Source organism: Oryctolagus cuniculus, chromosome 15 (assembly GCF_964237555.1).
Source record: "Oryctolagus cuniculus chromosome 15, mOryCun1.1, whole genome shotgun sequence".
Taxonomy (NCBI): Eukaryota; Metazoa; Chordata; class Mammalia; order Lagomorpha; family Leporidae; genus Oryctolagus; species Oryctolagus cuniculus.
Window position 1 is genome coordinate 43,625,281 of NC_091446.1, and position 20,908 is coordinate 43,646,188.

At 42.4% G+C, this 20,908-nt stretch overlaps 1 protein-coding gene across 5 annotated transcripts in view; it reads left to right on the forward strand.

Annotated features, from left to right (window-relative positions):
• The first annotated feature begins 364 nt into the window (after positions 1-364).
• ASAH2 (N-acylsphingosine amidohydrolase 2) overlaps positions 365-20,908 on the forward strand; it is a 204,278-nt gene continuing 183,734 nt past the window's right edge. For 4 of the 5 annotated variants that reach the window (XM_051823908.2, XM_051823909.2, XM_051823906.2 and 1 more), the window contains exon 1: positions 365-4,261. The gene's annotated coding sequence lies outside the window, so the exon portion shown is untranslated. Of the gene's footprint in view, positions 4,262-17,878; positions 18,012-20,908 lie in introns of those variants that run through there. The other variant, XM_051823907.2, reaches the window with a different exon arrangement.

The following is a 20,908-nucleotide window of genomic DNA, read 5'->3' on the forward strand; positions in this document are numbered from 1 at the left end:
AGCTCTCTGCTGTGGCCAGGGAAGTGTAGTGCAGGATGGCCCAAGTGCTTGTGCCCTGCACCCCATGGGAGACCAGGATAAGTACCTGGCTCCTGCCATCGGATCAGCGCAGTGCGCCGGCCACAGCGTGCCAGCCGTAGCGGTGAACCAACGGCAAAGGAAGACCTTTCTCTCTGTCTCTCTCACTGTCTACTCTGCCTGTCAAAAAAAAAAAAAAAAAAAAAAAGGCATCATGAGAGTGGCCTTGAGGAAATGGGGCTATATCACACATCACCAAAATTAGAAGTGAAAAAATACAATTAGAAGTCTAGATGAGTTCATTCTTGACTTACAACAAATATTTAAAGAAGAAACTATACTGATTGTCTAAAAAATGAAGTTAGGGCTGGCATTTTAGCACAGCAGGTTAGCCACTGTCTGGAATGCTGGCATCTCCTCTTGGAGCATCAGTTTGTGTATTTGGCTGCTCTGCTTCCCATCCAGCTCCCTGCTAATGTGCCTGGGAAAGCATCAGAATATGGCCAAAGTACTTGAGACCCTCCACCCACATAGGAGACCTGGATGGAACTTCAGGCTCCTGGATTTGGCCTGACCCAGCCTTGGCCATTGCCAAATAAAAATCTGTTGGCTTTTGGGAAATACTTGTATCTATTATTGTCTTTACAGATACTAGGTCATTCTCAAACAATCTCAGGAAATTATTTTGATAAGATCTCAAGTTAAAGAATCTCTCCAGAATTGTTTTGCAGATATAACTAAGCCTTGATTGTCTTTATTTGAACTTACTTTTTCCATACTAATCCCCGGGTAGGAAAATGTCATCTCCATTCTCCCAGCTCTTGAGTCTAAGAAGCTTTGGAATCATTCTTGACTCCTATTTCTCACTCACATCCTTATCCCGTGGGAAATCCTGTTGTCTTTGCTTTCAAAACAGATCCACACTGTGACCAGTTCACATCATCCCTGCTTCCAGCCTCTGGTCTGAGTCTCTTGTTTGGATATTTCAGACGCCAGCAATTTCTTGACCACATAGCCTCCTGCTGCTTCCTTGCTCTCTCTGCTCAAGTCACCCTGGCCACATTTTCAAATTCCAAACCATCAGGCAGAGTCTTCTCTGGGGGAACTTTGTGCTTACTGCTCCCTTTTCCTGGAATGCCTTTTCTTCAGGCATAAGCATGACTTACAACTTTCTTTCCCCTTCCTTCAAATGTCTATTAAAATATCCTTATTAGGGAAGACCTCTCTGATTATGCTGTTTAAAACAACTTTCCTGCCTTTCATCTTGCTCTGTTCTTCTTGACACAAAGCTAAGAAAGGAAACTCTATTTTTTTTTTTTTTTTGGTCTTCCTCCATTTGTAACGGAAGTACCATGAAACGAAGGTCTTCATTGCTCTATCACCAGGGTCTTAAAAATGCCTGGCAAATAGTAGACATTTAGTAAATGCATGCATAAGTGCCAGATGGGATAAATACCACTTGACCATTACAGTCAAGATTCTGGTGTCCAGAGAGAGCAAAAACCAGACAGAGAGCAGCACATTACCCCAGCCCCTGCTCATGTTCCCACCTTGGTCCTAGGTATGCCTCCAGTTACATAGATAGCATTCCCCAATCACCAGCCATTCATCAAAGGCCTGTTATGTAAGATGCTATAAAGAGACATAATGCAATAAAAGGAGCTTGGAGTTCAGATGGAATAGGGCAACTCTATTTAAAAATATTAATGTAAAACAGATTGATTAATTATGAGATGTGGTGTTAGAATGGTTAGGGAACCTCTCTTGGGTCCTAAAGGAGGGTGTTGATTATCTTTTGCTAGCAACAACTACTCCAAACATAGAGATGTGAAACAACAACCATTTTATCACCACGTACGACTTTGTAGGTCAGGAATTTCAAACAGAACTTGGCTGGGTGACACTTTTGTTCCATGTTGTGTTGATCGGGTTCACTCGATGGTATTTAGCTGGTGGATGGACTGGTTCGGAAGGTTGAATACTACTTCATTTACACATCTAGCATTTTTGTGGGGATGGCTAGAAGGATGGGTTAGGCTGGGACAGTGACCAAAGCATGTATATATGTGATCTGTTCTGTGTGACAGCTTCAGAATTCCCAGGCTTCTCACATGATTTCTCAGGGCTCCAAGAGTGAGTTTTCCAGGAAGCAAGGCAGGTGCTGCAAAACCTTATGACCCAGCCTCAGTAGTCACATTGCATCACCTGCATTCTCTACTGGCAGTGACAATAAGTCACAAGCCCACCCAAATTAAAAAAGAAGACAAAGATCTCCACCCCTCAAAAGACAACCTGTCAAAAGGATTTTCCACCATGTTTCCAAACTGCCTTGGCACTGAGGTTAGATTCAGCTAAGAGGTAAGTAGCTGGCAAAGTGTCTTGGTGGAGGGTAAAACTTTGAGCAGGGGTGCAGAAGAGTAGTGTACTTAAGAATTGTAAAGGGACCCATAAGAGTGGAATGATATCATGACTAGGAGAAGGGCCAGAGGCAAATATAAAGCAGAGGTCTTACTCTAGGGACAGTGTGAATAGCTGGTTAAGAAATGTTGTTCTGCAGAGAAGTGGTCTTCAAATTGTTTTGCTAACAATCCCTAAGAGTTTTGAAAAAACACATTGTTAAGTTGTCATCCAAGTTTTCCCCTGTCATTTAAAAATAATGAAAAGGTTAGCAGTTCTCTTCCACAGGCTCTTTGCTTTTTGGTGGAGGCTTTTTCATTTCTTCCTCCCACAGCCTCAGGGGCATTGTGGATTTCCCCCTCCAAGTCTGTGCCTGGAACCTGCCAGTAATGGGATTGGTGCAGAGCACTTCTGCTCTCTTCCCATTGTTTGGATTTCAGTCACTTGGTTACCCTGACTGCAGATAGAGAAGGCCAGGAGGGAGAAGGAAGCGTAGATTTTGTTGTAGAATTAGCATTTCAGCACATTTGCTGGCATACAGTAAGCATTCGACATAATAGCTGCTGCTTTTGTTAGCACCATTATTATTATGACACAGATGGTTTTGCACCCCCTTTCCTGGAGCTTCTCCGCTCCCAAGGTAGGTGCACTTGAGGCAAAGGAGGCCCCAGAGCCTTGGAGCCCAATTAGTAGCTAATAAACCTCAGCTGGCAACCCTGGAGCTCCAGTCAGTGGGAAGAAGAGGGCACCTGTGCTAACTCCCTAACCTCCAGTTCCCACAGGGCTGCATGTCAATTTCATGCCTGCCTAAACAATTCATCTTTTTCCTAACCCTTGTACCACCCTGCGTGCCTTGCCCCCAACTACTACTTCCATTTGAATCCCATAGCATACTCTGTCATGGCCTGAATAAAATCGAGAACTTGCCCTAGGCTGAGAGGCAAGGTGTTGCCCCTTTAACTGCTATTTTAAATCACACACCAATCAAGCATAAGGAAAAGCAACACCACTTCTCCTGGGAAATTTTGTGCTCTGAGCCTTATGTGTGATGGCATGGATGGAGTGAAGTGGACGTTAGGGAACTGATCAAACAAGACACATTTTTGCCTTCTTTTTCTGCCTTGGATACCTGCTAATGGAGGGCAAAAGGTCAGAAGAATGAACTTTTTTCCTAGGGACCAGGCAACTCCCAGGTAGATTAAAACAGAGGCAATCCTACAGGAAATTGATTTTTGGTTTTGTATTGGAAGAATACCAGGGAATATATAAGCACCATCTTACCTGCTTCCCTAAATTGCCACTGTAACTACATGAAATCAATTTCCTCCATCTGGTAGCAATCTCTCTAGAACAGTGGGAACATCTACTCTCTCAGAGCTGAACTCATTCATCCAGTATGATGTTAACTTACCTATCTGTGCTGATTTGTCCTGTAAAGTCTCCTCTTTGTGATGTGTGGCTCATGTGGTAGAGAAAGAATTGAATCTTTTCCAAGTGAGAGAGGACAAGCAAGTCAGTCTGAGAAAATGAACGACCGCTTGCTTCCCAGGCTGTGTTTGTGCAGGGTGCAAAATGCAGAACTCCAGGTGTGACCTTCCAAGGGTGGTGCAAGGTTTCCTCCAGCAGCAGGCTCGGCAGGGGTGTGTCCTGCCTTGTGCATGAGTCAGCGTGCAAGTGGTTAAATTGGTGAGCCTTGGCTTTCCTGGCTAGAGCATCCAGCCTCCAAGAGTTAACCTGCAGCACTGCTCAGAAGAGCAGGGGCAGAGGATACACAAGCATCCTAGCACTCTGGCTTGCAGGGGAATGACATGCGGTTTTGAGCAAGCAGCAGCCGCAGCAGGTCTGGGTATGTAGCTTTGCTCTGATTGATAGTGTTTTGTTTTCTCCTGAGAGAACAAAGAGATGGTTGTTCATGTTTGCAAACAAGATCCCTTGGACACTGGGAAAGCCAGATGTTTTGTAGTCTGCTGTTTATCATGAAAATAAGTAATAGGGGTGCAGGGGAGTGGGGGAGCTCATTTGTGTTCTGATTGCAGTGGCAGATATTCTTTAATTCGATCTGAATTCCGGTGCTGTGTGGTCAGGTCGTTTGAATGTCATGGTTACAGTGGAATTCAGCAGATCTTTTTTGCTGTTCTTTCTATAAATCTTCATATCTACATTTAGAGTTATGGATTTGGTTTCAAGAGTTATTTATTGAATTGTGGTGCCAAGTGGCAGAAATCCCATTTTCTTACCCCATTTTGGAAGGCAAGATTCAAATCCTTAGACTTGGAGAGCAAACTTCTCGGAATTTACCATATGCCTGAGTGAGAGAGGCGTTATTTCGGATGTGGCCTTTTTCTTTCTCACAGCCTGACTACTTCAATCTCGGTGTATGCAGTGTGGTGGGAAATAACCTTCAGAATCCCCGTGCTCTTAATGAGGCTCCTCGGTTGGATCACATGGCTTTCCCCACCTATTTGGATGCTTTTCTCTATCCTATCAAATGAAAAAATATCTAAGACCTGTAGTGAAACAGAACAAAGTACTTTCAAAAGACTTGAATTGCATGGAATTTCTAGGGATGTAGGGGCTTGAGTAAAGTTTGCTGGAACTCATTCTGTCTCCCTTCTGATGCTGCAGTATCAGGCACCAATTGATTACAGGACACTGATGACTTTTCCTGGAGTTAGTACCCCGTGCAGATGTAAAATAGGAGATGTTGCTTGTCAGGCATAGACCCTGCTCCACAAGTCACCGCTTCCTGGCACAGTAACCAAAACGGCTGTTAAAATGTCTTGAAGTCATCCAGAATGTTTCCTTTTCAATGCCAATAGATTCTCTTAGATTAGTTTGAATTTCCAACCAACTCTTGAATCTTTTGATAAGAAAGATTTTCTTTGAGAAAATGCAAATACTACCTCCAAACTAGGGCAGGCTATTGGTTGTAGGCACTCTCATAAAAATTAGCTTAATTGTCTAAAATCTTTCTCCTTAAAGTCGTGGAAGGTTGTTAGGGTAAGGAAAAGGTGGTGAAAACTTGAAATTCAGAGCTTGGGGCCTGAAAAGGCTGAGGTCTGCTGAGCAAAAGACACTTGGATGGGTACCTTAGAAGCAGCCTTCCAGGCCAACTAGAGCAAACTGAGTCGGGGACAGCTGGAATGTGAGCCCTGGAGGATGGCCGCTGGGAGGTTAGAGCAGCATCTGGGAAGCACAGGTCTTGGTGATGGAAGCAAAGGGCTGAAGACTTCCAGGGGCACCCAGGCGTTGCTAACACCTGAGCAAATCCATGTCCAGCTCTTCAGCTTCCATTTGAACTCCTATCAGAACCTTTTTATTTTATTTTATTTTATTTTTTGACAGGCAGAGTGGACAGTGAGAGAGAGAGAGAGAGAGAGAAAGGTCTTCCTTTTGCCGTTGGTTCACCCTCCAATGGCCGCCGCGGCTGGCGCTGCGGCCGGTGCATTGCGCTGATCCAAAGCCAGGAGCCAGGTGTTTCTCCTGGTCTTCCATGCAGGTGCAGGGCCCAAGGACTTGGGCCATCCTCCACTGCACTCCCGGGCCACAGCAGAGAGCTGGCCTGGAAGAGGGGCAATTGGAACAGAATCCGGCGCCCCGACCGGGACTAGAACCCTGTGTGCTGGCGCCGCAAGGTGGAGGATTGGCCTATTGAGCCACGGCGCCGGCTCAGAACCTTATTTTATTTATTTTCACCTGAGAATTCATCTGGGGATTCTCCTGCTTGATTCAGAAAGCAAGGGAAACCTTCTCACACATCTGGAATCTCACTAAGGGGCATTGTGCCTTGGCATCACACAGAGAGGTAACTGCAGAATCCGACACTCTGGAGCGAGAGCCCTATAAGAGCCAAGCAAAGAGAAACAGACCATGTCTTATTTCATTTGGGTTTCCCACTGAGGCTGAAGTACTGTGTTTCTCCAACTGTCGTAGAATTACAGGAAGGAGTGAGAAGGTTGTCATGGGGGCAGGGAGGATGTAAGAATGTGTTCATTGGAAACAAGAAAGGAACTCAAATGTTTTCTAACAGCAGGCTGATTTGGCTGCTTGATTTGATGATGAAGTTGGTTTGGCTAATTAGGGTTTGTGGTGAATATTTTCTGTAAATTTAATAAGTTGATTCTGCTGTTCAAGGTTTTGGCCTGAATATATTTTAAAATGTGCATAATAACATAAAATTGGCATACTGATATATGAAAACTGAAGTATGCATATTATATATGTTAGCATACTGATATATTTGATAACATAGCTTTTTGCAACTACTACATACAAAAGAGTTTTAGATGTCATCTTTTAGAATGGGAGTGATGATATAAAATTATTTTAGAGGTCTTATGAGCAAAGACTTGTGAAGAACTCTGGCGTGCTCTGTCCTTGAGTGGAGATGAGCCTTAGCTCTGACCTCAAACTGACCAAGTTGACTCTTTGACTGGTGCCCCCTGCATCCTCCTAACTTTTCCCTCTTACTGCAGTTTCGTGGTTCAATCTCCACACCACTCCCTCTATGAACCAGCTGGTTGATTTCTTTGATGTGTTCAGTAATTGTCTAGCGATCTGAGGATAGGACATGCAACAGCAGAGCAGTGTTTTCTGAAGTAAAGGCTAAAGAGGAGGAGGGCTTATTCATTGCTGGGTTTATTAGACCTCTGTTGAATGCATATCACATGTCAGAGTGGATGATCACTGCAGGTGGAAACAAAGACGTGACTGAAATCCTATGTCTGCAACTAATTAGCTCTTTGGACTTCCTTGCTTCATTTAGAAAATTGGGATCCCAATCTCTGGGGTGGATCTGGGAACAGAGATGAATAAGATGGCATTGTGACACCAAATCATCCAATGGAAACACATACTCGTCAGGTAGTAAGTACTGGAATGGGAGAGTGTATAAAGTTTAAGAGGAAGAAATTGGCTAAGCAATCTGTCTGGAGGCATCGCCCTCCTAATATTTAACACCTTCTGAACATGGCAGCCCTACTGCATGCTTCTCCATGTGCCTTCCACAGTCCTGCAAAGTAGATACTTGGGAGGAGGTGAGGAAAGGCCAGCTCAACCCCATTGCTGCTGCTGATGGCAGACAGTTGCGCCACCTCAGTGGTTAAAGCAGAGATGCCCAGGACTGCCTCTCAAAGTCCTTCCACAATGCACCTTCCCAGAGCTCTTCTGCAGCGCGACTCAGTGAGTCTCTTCATTCTGCCCTCAGAGAAAGAAGTGCCCAGTTCTCCACAGAGACCAGGTCAAGTCGGTAATGGGTGAGAGAAGGGAAGGACAGAGACAAGCTCCAGTACGCACAGCGGGGTGGGGAGGAACCAGCCTCATCTGACCCGTCCCTCAGAGCAGGCACCGGGAGTTTGCTAGTTTCAGGTGCAGTGGGCACCTCACGGGATGTGAGGCTCAGGGGCTCATCCTTGAGACGAGGGAACTCTGACAGCTGGGCTCCCTGCAACACTCTTGGGCTGTGACTCAGTTGTGCTACGCAGCTATCTGCTTACTCAGCAGGAGAGGATTTGTCCCAAATTTCCCCTGAAAGGTGGGTTCCAGGAACAGCTGCATCTGTGATTCGGTGAGCCTTCTTCACACACCTCGACACTCATGGATTTGTCATCACTGTGTGACACTGAAGCCATAAGAGGGCAGTGCACCTAATGGCACGGGTGACCTTGAAGGAGAATTTTCTTGTCTTCTCAGGAGGGTCACATGAGCTTCTTGGGACTCTGCCAAGACGCCAGGTCCCTGAGGGCCTCAGAGAATCTCCTGGAACCATTTTCAATGTTGTTTTTATTGTGCCCCGCATTTCCTGATTGCTCTTCCGACTGGTGTGCTCTGGGAAGAGCACCTGCTGTAAAGAAAAACCTCAAAACATATTTATGATGCAAAACAAAGCAGTCTGCACTGACTGGGCATGGCTTCGGCAGCCACCTGGAGAATCCGGTCTTGTTTCCTGCCCCACGTGGACTCCCCAGCCCCAAGGGCAAGTCTGAGATTACAGTTGTTTGGGTGTAAGAGGTGGCTTGACAAAAACAATGGGATTTGACAGACAGCTTTATTGGCTCATTAGAGCTAATTGTGTGAAGATCTTTCCAACTTCACTCTCCCTGATTCCTTCGGTCCTTTTTGAAATCAGCAGAAGTGTTTATACCACAGAAATTGGCAAATGTGATGCCCCAGGACTTTTTTTTTTTTTTTTTTTAATTTGCTAGATAGAGTTAGACAGAGAGAGACAGAGAAAGGTCTTCATTCCGTTGGTTCACCCCCCAAAATGGCCGCTACAGTCAGTGCTACGCCGATCTGAAGCCAGGAGCCAGGTGCTTCTTCTTGGTCTCCCATGCGGGTGCAGGGCCCAAGGACCTGGGCTATCCTCCACTGCACTCCTAGGCCACAGCAGAGAGATAGACTGGAAGAGGAGCAACCAGGACTAGAAACTGGTGGCCATATGGGATGCCGGTGCCGCAGGCGGAGGATTAACCAAGTGAGCCATGGTGCCGGCCGCCTGGAGAACCCATTTTTAAATTTTACAGCACTCTACTGCCAATACTTGTAGAAGATTCTTTGATAAAGAAATGATGTGCGATTTTAAGACAATAGGAAGGGAAACATGACCCAAGTAAAAGAATTACTTTGCATTGTTATGGAATATTATGATAGGCACAAGATTAATTTCTGCTTGGCAGTACATATCTAATAGTTTGAAAATGCAGAGTATTGGGGCGATGTCTCCCATCCCGGGCTGGCTGCTGCTTTTCTTAATGCTCAGACCTCTGAACTGTGCTAACTGTATCACCAAACTCCATCTCTGTGATGCTATATTAAAAAGAGGAAGAATTTATAAAGAAATTTTGGAGCTGAAGTAAAACATGCTCTAATTCTTTTCCAGCTCCTTTTTGTTTCTAGGTTAAAAGATGTAGAAACAGGAAATTTATCAAGCCCAAATCTGGAAGGCCATTAGCCAAAGTCTACCTTCCTAACCTCATACACTTGGAGACTGGGTATGTTTGATACCTGTAATGGATTAACTGTATGGCTAGAATCACCTGACTTCTTCTCAGAGACTAGAAAAATCTCTAGGAATTACCTTTATAGGTGGCATTCATTCATTTATAAGTCCTTGAAGTTCTTTATCCAGTTATGTTAAACCAATTGGGAATTTTTTTTCTTAGAAAAATATGAGAACTCCCCATGGATTCTATTAATGTATAAGAAGAACTATTCATGGACACCTTATAACAGTATCTATACTAAAAAATGTAATTGTGAAGAAATCATATTAATAATTGAGTTCACTTAACATGCATTTCTCACTTAATCCTCACAAAAAGTAGATATTGGTATATTATCCTCATTTTGCAGATGGAGGCATGGGCATGCTGAGATGTTAAGTGACTTAACATAGTGTCAAGATCTGAACTCCAGAAATCTTAATTTATAACCCATACTCTAACCAAAATTCTTTACTGCATTCCTGAAAGGAGAATGAATTAAATTCAGCTCCCCTCTTTTGCCTGTATCTACTTCTGAGGTATGGAAAACTGTCTTGAGCTAGAAGCTTCAGAACAGCGAATTGCAAAGCTTGATCAAGTCTCCCACATGTTCCATTGCATCAGAACTGAGATACTAGGAGAGGTCGCAAAGTAGGAAAGGACACCACGTGGGCAGCCACGGACCAGCATGCAATGCACTGGATTTCCCCCCTCTCTTCAGGTGTTGTTCATGCAAGAGAAAAGAAATTCTTTCACATCCTCCACTTCACCTTGCCCCCTATCCTTGGTTCTGCCAGGAAATAAGAAATCAGCTTCTCTCCCATGCACATTCTTTCAAAGCCACTGAGCATCTTGGGAGAAGTGCTGTAGTCGTGAGATTCCAGTTTTTTGTGCTTATTGTCACAAACTTCAGCCTCAGCCCTCACCCTGATGCTTTGAGACCTGATGTTCATGCCAAACAGGCAGACTTCCCCCCTTCACAATCAGTTTGCTTTCCCAACATCCTTTTTGTGTTAGAGGCACGATGATTCTCTCAGAACCTCAAAATGAGAATGATATTTGGTTGCAACTCTCTTTCACTCCCCACGTTCAGGAAATTCCAAGTCCTACTGACACACTTAACTAATACTCCTCAAAACATTCCCCTTGTCATTTCCCCTGCCACCTGCAGAGGCCACCTTGGCTCTGCTTCCCTCCTGAGTGTAGTCCTCACCTCTTAAGTGGCAGCCTGTCTCCAGCCCAAGGGTGACTATTAGGTTTCAGGTTGCTTTTCAGTTCCGTTCTCCTTTCTCCACCACTAGAGCTTTATACTGTGATGAATTTGGAGGATTTATTTCTACTTCACAGGAAAAGGCTCTTGATCAATTAGTGATGTCTACCATGGCTAGGGGATGGGGAAGAAGCATCAGCTCTTGACTTCTCCCTACTTTGTTTTATTCACTTCTGTCAGATAAATGTTTCTAAAATGCAGCTCTAATTATTCATAGTACTATAATACATTCAAGGACTTCACTACATTTAAGTTCCTTAGTCTTGGGATGATCATTGTGTTTGCAGTTGGTTAAGCTACCACTTGGGATGCCTGCATCCCATATCTGGAGCACCAGCCAATCCTGGCTACTTCACCTCCAAATGCAGCTTCCTATTAATGCACCCTGGGAGCCAGCAGATGATGGCTCAAGTGCTTCCTTGAGTCTCCGTTTCCATGTGGGGGACTGGAATGGAGTTTCTGACCCCTGCTTTTGGCCTGGACCAATCCTGGCTATTGCCAGCACTTGGAGAGGGAACCAGTGGATGGAAGATAAAGCTCTCTGTCTCTCTGTTTCTCTCTGTGTGTCACTTTTGCCTCTCAAGTATATGAAAATAAACAAACATAGAAAGTCATTTATTAAATAAAAATAAATTCCTTAGCCTGTCATTTGAGCCCTTCTAGGCTCTCTCTGTAACTTTTTTTCTCAGCTGCCATCTTTTGTTGCTTCTCCACAAAAGCCTACAGTGGTGTGGCGGCTCTCACCGTCAGTGTCAGAGTAGGTCAGTTAGCAAGAGAGGGTGGGGTTACAGTCAGAGAACTGGCAGTTATACATAGCCCCACATTCTGCTTTAATCCTGGCATAATCAGGGTATGAATGTGGAAAACTGATACATATGAACATCTTCTAGGAGGTTAAGGTAAAAAAAGATTGAAAACTGCTGCTCTCAGCTGATAAAAACACACTACTTGTTATTCTGGGTATTTTGAATTTTCCTACCCTTACACTTTGGCTAATGTTCATCTTTTGGCTCATGTCTTAAAAAAGATTTATTTGTTTATTTGAAAGGCAGAGTGACAGAAAGGGAGAGGCAGAGAGAAATATATCTTCCATCTGATGGTTGCTTCCTCAAATGGCTACAACAGTCCGTGTTGTACCACGTTGAAGCCAGAACCTGGGTACTCCATCAGAGTCTCCCATGAGGGTGGCAGGGACTCACATACTTGGACAATCATCTGCAGTTTTCAAGGCACATTAGCAGTGAGTTTGATTGGAAGTGTAGGAGCCATCAAATTACTAGAGAACATTGGGGAAATCTTACAAGACATTGGCATAGGCAAAGAGTTCTTGAAAAAGACCCCAGAGGCACAGGAAATCAAAGCCAAAATTGACAAATGGGATTACATCAAATTGAGAAGCTTCTCTACTGCAAAAGAAACACTCAGGAAAATGAAGAGGCAACCAACCGAATAGGAGAAATTATTTGCAAACTATACAACTGATAAAAGATTAATAACCAGAATATATAAAGAGATCAAGAAACTCAACAACAGCAAAACAAACACCCCAGTTAAGAAATGGGCAAAGGACTTAAACAGGCATTTTTCAAAAGATGAAATCTAAATGGCCAACAGACACATGAAAAAATGCTCAGGATCATTAACAGGGAAATGCAAATAAAAAGAATAATGAGGTTTCACCTCACCCCAGTTAGAATGGCTTTCATTCAGAAATCAACAAACAACAAATGCTAACAAGGATGTGGGGGAAAATGTACCCTAATCCACTGTTGATGGGAATGTAAACTGGTCCAGCCACTGTAGAAGACAGTATGGAGATACCTCAGAAATCTGAATATAGACCTACCATATGACCCAGACATCCCACTCCTGGGAATTTACCTTTGGGAAATGAAATCAGCATATGAGTTATCTATACCCCTATGTTTGTTGCAGCTCAGTTCACAATAGCTAAGGTATGGAATCAACCCAAATGCTGTCAACTGAAGACTGGGTAAAGAAATTATGGGATATGTACACCAGGGACTACTACACAGTGGTAAAAACAAACAAAAAACAAAAAAGCAACAAAATCCTGTCATTTGCAACAAAATGGATGAAACTGGACAACATCATATTTAGTGAAATAAGCCAGTCTCAAAAGGACAAATGCCATATGCTCTCCCTGATCTATGATAACTAATAGAGCACCGAAAAGGTAATCTATAGAAGTGAAATTAGCACTTCAAGGTGCACTGACTTTGAACAACCCTTGTCTCAACTGTTGAGGAACAGTTGTTTTTCTTTTTTTCCTACAATTTGTTGAACTCTTTTCTTGGTATATAGTAATTGTATGTGTATAAAGTTAATTGAAAATAGAACTTAGAAAAAAATGAAGAATGGGAATAGGAGAGAGAGAAGGAAGAGGGTTGAGAGTGTGAGTGGGAGTGTGAGTACAATGAGAAGAATTACTATATTACTAAAGTTGTATTTATGAAAAAAAACCCCACATTGTTATACATTCAAAAAAAGGAAGTGTAGGAGCCAGGACTTGAACTGGCAGTCCGATATGGAATTCTGGCATAGTGAATGGCTGCTTAACCTGCTGTGCTTAAATGCTCACCCCATCACTCCTTTTCTCTGCCTGGCAAAGTTTCAGTCCTTCAAAATTTAGCTTGCATTCTACCCTGTTAATGATACCTTCTTTCATTTTTCAAACTAAATGTGATAGCTCCTCTTTTTGAGCCCCCGGAGCATTTGATTTAGGATGTTTGCTTTTAATCATTTTTTTTAAAAATACATTTAACCTTGCCCTGTATTTATTTTATAATTCCCATATAGACCATCAGCATGTACAAAGCCCTTTTTTAAAAAGAAAAGAAAAACTTTTTATTTCCCCTTAATTGGCTTTATTTTCGATTGTAGAATTGGGCAACAGTTTGCTCCACAAAATAGAATAAATGCCTGCTCTCCTCCAATTCTGTTTCATTGGGCTGCACACATAGTAGGTCCTTTATGATCTTTATGATCTGCCTTTTTCTGACCACATCTGTCATACCTTCTCTCTGTCTTCTCTGTTCCTATGATAGCAAACAACATGGAGTTTCCCAAACTCCATTTTGTCACTCAATTATCCTCAGGTCTTTGCACATGCCATGCCTTCTTATGTGGTGAAGTAGATTGCCAAAATGGCTGCAGTTCTTCACCCCTCCCTTTAACCACACCTTTCACAACGTGACTTCCCATCAAGAGGTGAAGACCATTATCCTGGTATTGAACCTGAGCTAGTCCTGGAACTTGCTTTGATTGTGAGAATGCCGAGGAAGTCACAGTGCCAGATCTGAGCCTAGATATCAAAAAGGCTTGCGTTTTCCCATTCATTCTCTCAGAAGCTTGCCCAGATGCCAGGTGAAAAGGTCCAGGCTCACCTGCTGGATATGAGACCATGAGCATCATACACAAATTGCCCAAGTGAAGACCGTCCTAGACCAACTCCCAGTCAACCCTCAACCAACACACCAACTCTCTGTTGATACGTTAGCAAGTCCTAGATCAGAGCTGCCCAGCTGGTCCCACCTCAAACTATTAACCTATAGAATTTTGAGCTAAACAAATTGGTGCTATTTTAGGATGTTAAATATTGGGATGGTCTGTTATGCAGCCAAAGCTAACTGATATATCAGGTAATAGCTACCATTTTTGTCTCCATTCGGACATTACTTCTTTAGCAAAGCAATTTCTGAGCCCTATTCTGGAAACCCCATTTTTTAGGCCTCCCTCTTGTGAGTCCTCATGGTCTGGTATTACAAGTCAGTTCTTGGGCTTCATCTCTGTCTCACATAGGATTGTGAGATTGTTGAGGGTAGCAACTTTGTCTTATGAATGACATCCTTTATTCCTAGCACAATGTCTGGTACTCCATAGATACTCAGAAAATATTTCTGGATGAAGGAAAGATTGGATTAAAATAGAGTTTGCAATTTATGCACTGTTGGTCCTACTTAATGTTGACCTGAAGCATGGAGGAAAGGTTTGGATGTTTTCCCTTGAAACTTGTTTGCCTACATTTGAGAATCAAGAAATGTGAAATAAACATCTATTACTTACTTTTCATTATAAATGAGAAGATCTGGAGTGGACATTTAGCCTAGTGGTTCAGATGTACATGTCCTATTGGAGTATCTGTGTTCAATGCCCAGCTCTGACTTCTGACTCTAAAACTTCTTACTAATGCACATTTGGGAATGAAGCTCAAGTAATTGGGTTCCTGCCACTCACGTGGGAAACCTGGATAGAGTTCCTGGCTCCTGTTTCCTGGCTCCAGCTCAATCCCAGCCCCTGCCATTGGTCATTTGGGAAGTGAACCAATAGATGGGAACTCTCCTCTCTCTTGCTCTCCCAAATAAATAAATAACAACAGCAATTGGGAAGATTCATCAATATTCAGCCTGCATTTCCTCATGGCACCAATGAGTGGTAGGTATGGTCTTTAGGTTGGGCACATGTTTTCTGGCTGTGACACTCATTACTGGTCCCATTGTCTCCTCAAACCTGTTGTTTATCATCACATCTGTGCTGTTGCCTTGCAGACAGAACCTACAGGTTTCCCTCACACACTCACCTGCTATAAAGCGCACAACCCTTAGGAGAGTTGGTGGTAAATGTGCCCATTTATTCACTTCTGCCTTAAATACAAATATGATGTGGGCAGTCCCTGTCTTGGGTAAGGAAGCATTTCTTATGATCTTATGCTTCTCCTCTACAAATTAGGTTTGTCTTTTCTCCCTCCAAAAGGGCTTCAAGGATAAGTGGGCTTACAACCTGCCTAAACTAGAGCAAGACATTTTCTTTCATCACATCATTGAGTTTTGTTCCTGCAGTAAGTGTGGTTTGGCTGGAGGTGTGCTGGCAAGCCTGTCGGGACATCATGCCAATTTTCTGATGTTTTCTCCTTTAATGGTGCTTTTAAAACTATGTGAAACTGTTACTGGTGGCCTATGTCCCTCATGATGGATTGAAGCGATTTTTGAACAGTGAGTTGAGGTTGGGGTCGGAGTGGGGAGTTTGTGAGTGTGTGTGTGTATGTGTGCGTGCGTGCACATGACTACTCATTCTGTTTATAAGATATATAACTCAATGATTGAAGCTTTGAAGAAAGAAACACCTCATTCAATGCCCAATTCCAGGTTTCAAAAAGGAATTCCCCCACGGCTGGCTGATGGTCAGCAGGAATGCATCAGTACTAGTCTATCAGTTGTTTACTGTGGCATCTGCTCTGGTTTGTCAGTGCCAAGGCTGACCCAGCACTTACATATTTTGAATATATTAACCCTAGAACTGACACATTGGAATGTGTCTTAGACTTTGGACTCATTTGAAAGACAACAGGCTTGACTACTTCATGCAACCCTACATTATCAAATCTCTTATGCAAATACCAGTATAATTACCCAGTTCAGAAGAACCTTTGTCTCTCATGGTGCCTCTAAGTTTCAGCTTACCTAGGCATAAAAAGGAAGATCAGCCTGCTCTCTGATTCGTGGAGTGAACAAGCAGGTAGAACTCACTCTATCCCATTATCCCTGGCTAAATTGGTGGATACCTCCTAACTTCTGGAAGTCCTATGCACTCAGCCCAAGATGAAATCTGATATCCACACACCCTCCTCACACTTCCAAGTAAAGAAATACAAAGTCTGCTGTTTTTTAAAGAGTCATTTAATGATTTTAAACTTTGTAAAATCAACTTTTATTTAATTATTTGTAATTATTATTGTAACTCTCTGAGTTACAAAGAGGGAGGGAGGGAGAGAGAGAGAGACAGAGACAGAGACAGAGCTCTTTTATCTGCTGGCTCACTCTCCCAATTGCTCCAAAGGCCATGGCGGGGCTAAGCTGAAGCCTAGAGCCAGGAGCTTCATCTGGGTCTTCTACATGGGTGCAGGGGCTCAAGCACTTGGACCATCTTCCAATGCTTTCCCAGGTGCATCAACAGGAATGCTAGATCAGAAGTGGAGCAGCTGGACTCCAACCAATGCCCCTATGGGATGTTGGCACTGGGGGTGGCAGCTTTACTCACTATACCACAGTGCCAGCCCCAGGAAGTCTGTTTTTAAGAGGTGGTTATTCTTCATTTGATGATAAACATGAACAGGCTAATGTAGTTGACACTTTTTTTTAGCCTGCTTGAGGAATTATTCTGTGTATTCTGTATTCTATATTGAATGCATCTTTTTAAAAACATTCACTTATCATAAAAGTAGTATATGACATTGCAGAAAAAAATTAAATATGGTAAAGTAAAAATGAAGAAAATGTTTAAAACTCCCTAAAGCCCACCCAAACAAAACACTATAGCATTTGGGAGGGACGTTCAGTTACCTCTTTGCCCTTGTCTCTTTTACATGTTTGATAGCTTTACAATTTGAAGTCCTTTCACTTAAACACCAAAACTTGAAAGAAAAAACATCTTGGAAGAAAGTGTTTTTCAAATGTTTTACATATCCTGCTGTTTTACATTGTGAAAATGACCCAAATTGTCACTGTGACCACTGACTTGTCCTGGCTGAGTCATTTTCACCCGAGTCTCTCTCAGCTATCTCTTCAGCTACCTGTGTCCTGCTTCCAGAGAACTTATTTGTCTTAATTTTTAGGATTGAAAAAAAGAGAGAGTAGCTGGTTAGACATGAATGTGATTTACGAACGACCATGATCCGAATGTGTCTGAGGGTTTCTTCAGTGGTATAAAATATATGGACTTCACTCCATCAATTTCTGTGACCTTGTAGGCCTTTATGTTTATTTCCTCTATTTTCTAATGTATCTTAGATTTGAGATGACTTGAAATTCGATCTCTAAATTAGAGAGATTTTAAAATATTTTGAACAGTAGAACTAAAAACCATTTGATCTGAGATGTTTATTAGGTTGAAGGAAGTTGTAAAAAAGTGTTATAATTTAACTAAGGATGGGCAGGAAATTTGTTGTGGTATAAGTAAACCCCTCAAATCTAGTTGCTACCCATATAAACATTAATTTCTTATTCTGCAAAGTCCACTCCTGGTTGGGTGACTCTCTGAGGTGGGTTTCTTCTAAGTGATTACTCAAGAATTTTGTAACCTGGGATCTGGGACACCTGACTACCAGGCGTCTTCACCGTGGCAGGGGAAGAGAGACCATGCAGAATTCACACCCCCTCTCAAATGCCTCAATGTTAAATCCTTCAATCCAGAGGTGACTTGTCACCACTGCTCACAGCCCGTTGGCCAGTAATTATTAGAGGCTGGAAAGCAGAACCTTGCCATACACCCTTGAAGGAGTAGAGAAGCAGATGAATGGCTGCTACAAGTCTCCACTACAGGGACCTTAGGTAAGTAACTGGTATTTATCTCCATGACAAGGCAGGTTGGCCTGGATGATTCCAGAATCCTTCTCTCTTCTCACAAGGCCTCTTTCTAAATGTTTGATTTCTTCTTATATAGCTTTGTGGTTTTGACTACTTTGCAGGTATTATCTTATTGTTTCTCTAAGGACATCAATTGTGATACTACTAGAAATGATAGGTACTTTACTTGGGAATGACTAGTTTATGGTTAAGCTAGAGGACCTGAGGGTCAAAGATTTGGTTTTGAATCCCACTTGGCAGTGACTTTTCACTATATATTAAACTCTCTGTGACTCAATTTTTCATTTTTAATTCGATATAGACATGGAGATAGGAATGATGCCATCCTCACATGATTACTGTGTTACATGAGGCAATTCATGCAATATTAGAACAGATTCAGGAAAACACTAAGATTTCAACTAGTTTATTTCATTTTATTGTGTATTATTTTAAGAAGATAACTTTTCTTCTTGCCCTGGCTTGGTCAGGAGCTACATGTTAGAGCTTCGTGTGTTGTTGTTTCAATGTTTGCCTGTTCTTATCTTGCAACCCAACCCACACAAATATCTTATAATCTCCTGACCCATAAAATGGAATTGTGAGCACTACCTGTAGATGATGAAGGCCCCAACTGCCAGTCCCTTCAGACTTTGCCTCAACTACTTCAGTCTAGATTCCATCCATATCTGGCACCATTTTGGCTCTGACATACAAGATAGATCCTACCTTTGGTATCTGAAAGCCACTTGTTTTCACGTTTTGGTTTTCTATCAAAGGCTTCCCTTGATTGACCCCTTGATGAGGCTCAAATGAAAACTTCTTACCCTAACCTTAGCCCTTCAGGACCCAAGTTCCATATGAACCTAAAATTCACACCACAACTTAGTCCTGGCCTCTTTGGGAGGGAGGGAGCATCAAGTAAACACCTAATCTATTTTTAAGCCTGGGTATTTCAGATGTCATCTAGCTCTTACCACCATCGCAGATCAACAACAAACCCAGAGTGTTAAGTCCTTTTGCCGGCCTTATCCGTAGAGATAGATACACATGAGGAAGCATTTTGTTTTGTTTTGTTTTGTTTTGTTTTCCCTCTAGGTCTTAGGTGGAGTGTCCTTGGGAAGGAGTTAGACAATTGCAGCAAGAGAGAATGTGTTAGTGTGTGTTCACTCTTTGACTTAGGGATGGTCTAGTGTCTCTCCATTTTTGCTTCTTGTCTGATCTAAGCGGGGGTTCTCTGTGAATTTGCAGTAGATATGGAAGAGGGAATTGGTTTCAGGCAGGTTCCTCCTCAGGCTTGGTTCTGTTCAATAGAAAAAGACAACTCACCTTTATGCTTAACTCTGCTTATGCTCTCCTCTCCCTCTCCTGAGTTGACTAGAGAGAACAATGATTGAGTCAGGCTATACGGTGATAAAAATCAAGTTGTTTTCTGCTTCTCTTGATCTTTTCTTTTCTGTCAAAGTTCTATCAAGGGGCGTGGTACATTTTCCAAATATGTACAGTGTAGGTGGGAGATACTCAGCCTCTGGGATTTATGTAGAGAGCAAGAGTTACATCAAATGCTATATTCACTCTGTCCCTGAAATTATGATCAAGAAAGCTTCAGCCTGCTTTCTCCCAATCTGACTTTATAATCTCATATGTCAAACAGCTCAAATTTGTGACTGCCAAATGAAATAAATTATTACCTGAGGCTTTGAAAAAAGATATACCATCAGAGAAAAATTTCCAAATACTCTGAAAAACAGTTACACAGTCCCACGCAGTTTATCTAGCAGTGGAGAAATAGGAGATTTTTCTAATTTCAGTTTATCTAGATTTTAAACCCTCAGGATTTGTGGAAAACAGCAAAATTCCTTCTCCCATGTAGAAATCTTTAGAACTGAGTGAGGGAAATACATCAAGAAAAGATAACCATGCAACAGGGGTTAAAATGCACAGAAACTACCATTCTAAATTTAATTGAATTATTAATTGAATTTTAATTATTAATTAAAGGTAAATTTATTTTGGTGCAAAATTTTTTGAAATCCAGGCACAGAAAGAGTCTTCAAAAAGTTCATGGAAAATGCCTATTGTCAACAAACCATACATGGAATTTTTTTTTTTTAATTTCACCAAAATTAACTTATCTTTTATTTTCATGGTCATGACTTTGTGTCGTACCCTTGTATCATCCATGTGACTTTTTAACAAAATGTAAGCTCTCTTCTTAGTCTCTGTTTGTTTGTTTGTTTGTTTGTTTTAATAAAGAAAAGCTCAGAGGGATTAAAAAAACAAGCAACAATGTTTCACCTTCAGGTGTTAAGTCCATTCCTTCTCATACCCTCAGTGTCCCATGTTTTCTCCTTGTATTGACCGCAGTGATGTGGTACATTTGAGGTGAGTAACTGGTATGTCCTGTTCTCTGAGAAAAGCAGAAAGATTTTCAGCATTTATTTCGTCCCTTAGCTGTGAAACATGGGCTTTGTGGACTCCCTGGTGGAAGGAGCTCAGTGGTGTGCTGTTCTGATATGCCCTGTCATTTTCTGTGTCCTGCTTCTGTGGTCAGAGCTAGAACTTCCCTCATGGGACCTGCACTCTCCCATGCGCCTCCAGAGTCCTAGGTCCTAGGGTACACACCTGCTTGCAATATGGGCTCAACATGGGATGGATGCAGAAGTGGGTACATAAGAGACATTCACTCCTGCTGGGAACAAAGTGGCCTCTCCTGCTTGGGAATTGAAGTCATGGCTGAATGGACACAAGTGAAAGGTAAATCTGTAGTTAATTGATGATGGGACTGCTCTGGGTTTAGAGGGGTTTTTCAGTCTTTTTTAAAAAGATTTATTTATTTATTTATTTATTTATTTGAAAGGCAGGGTTACAAAGACAGTTAC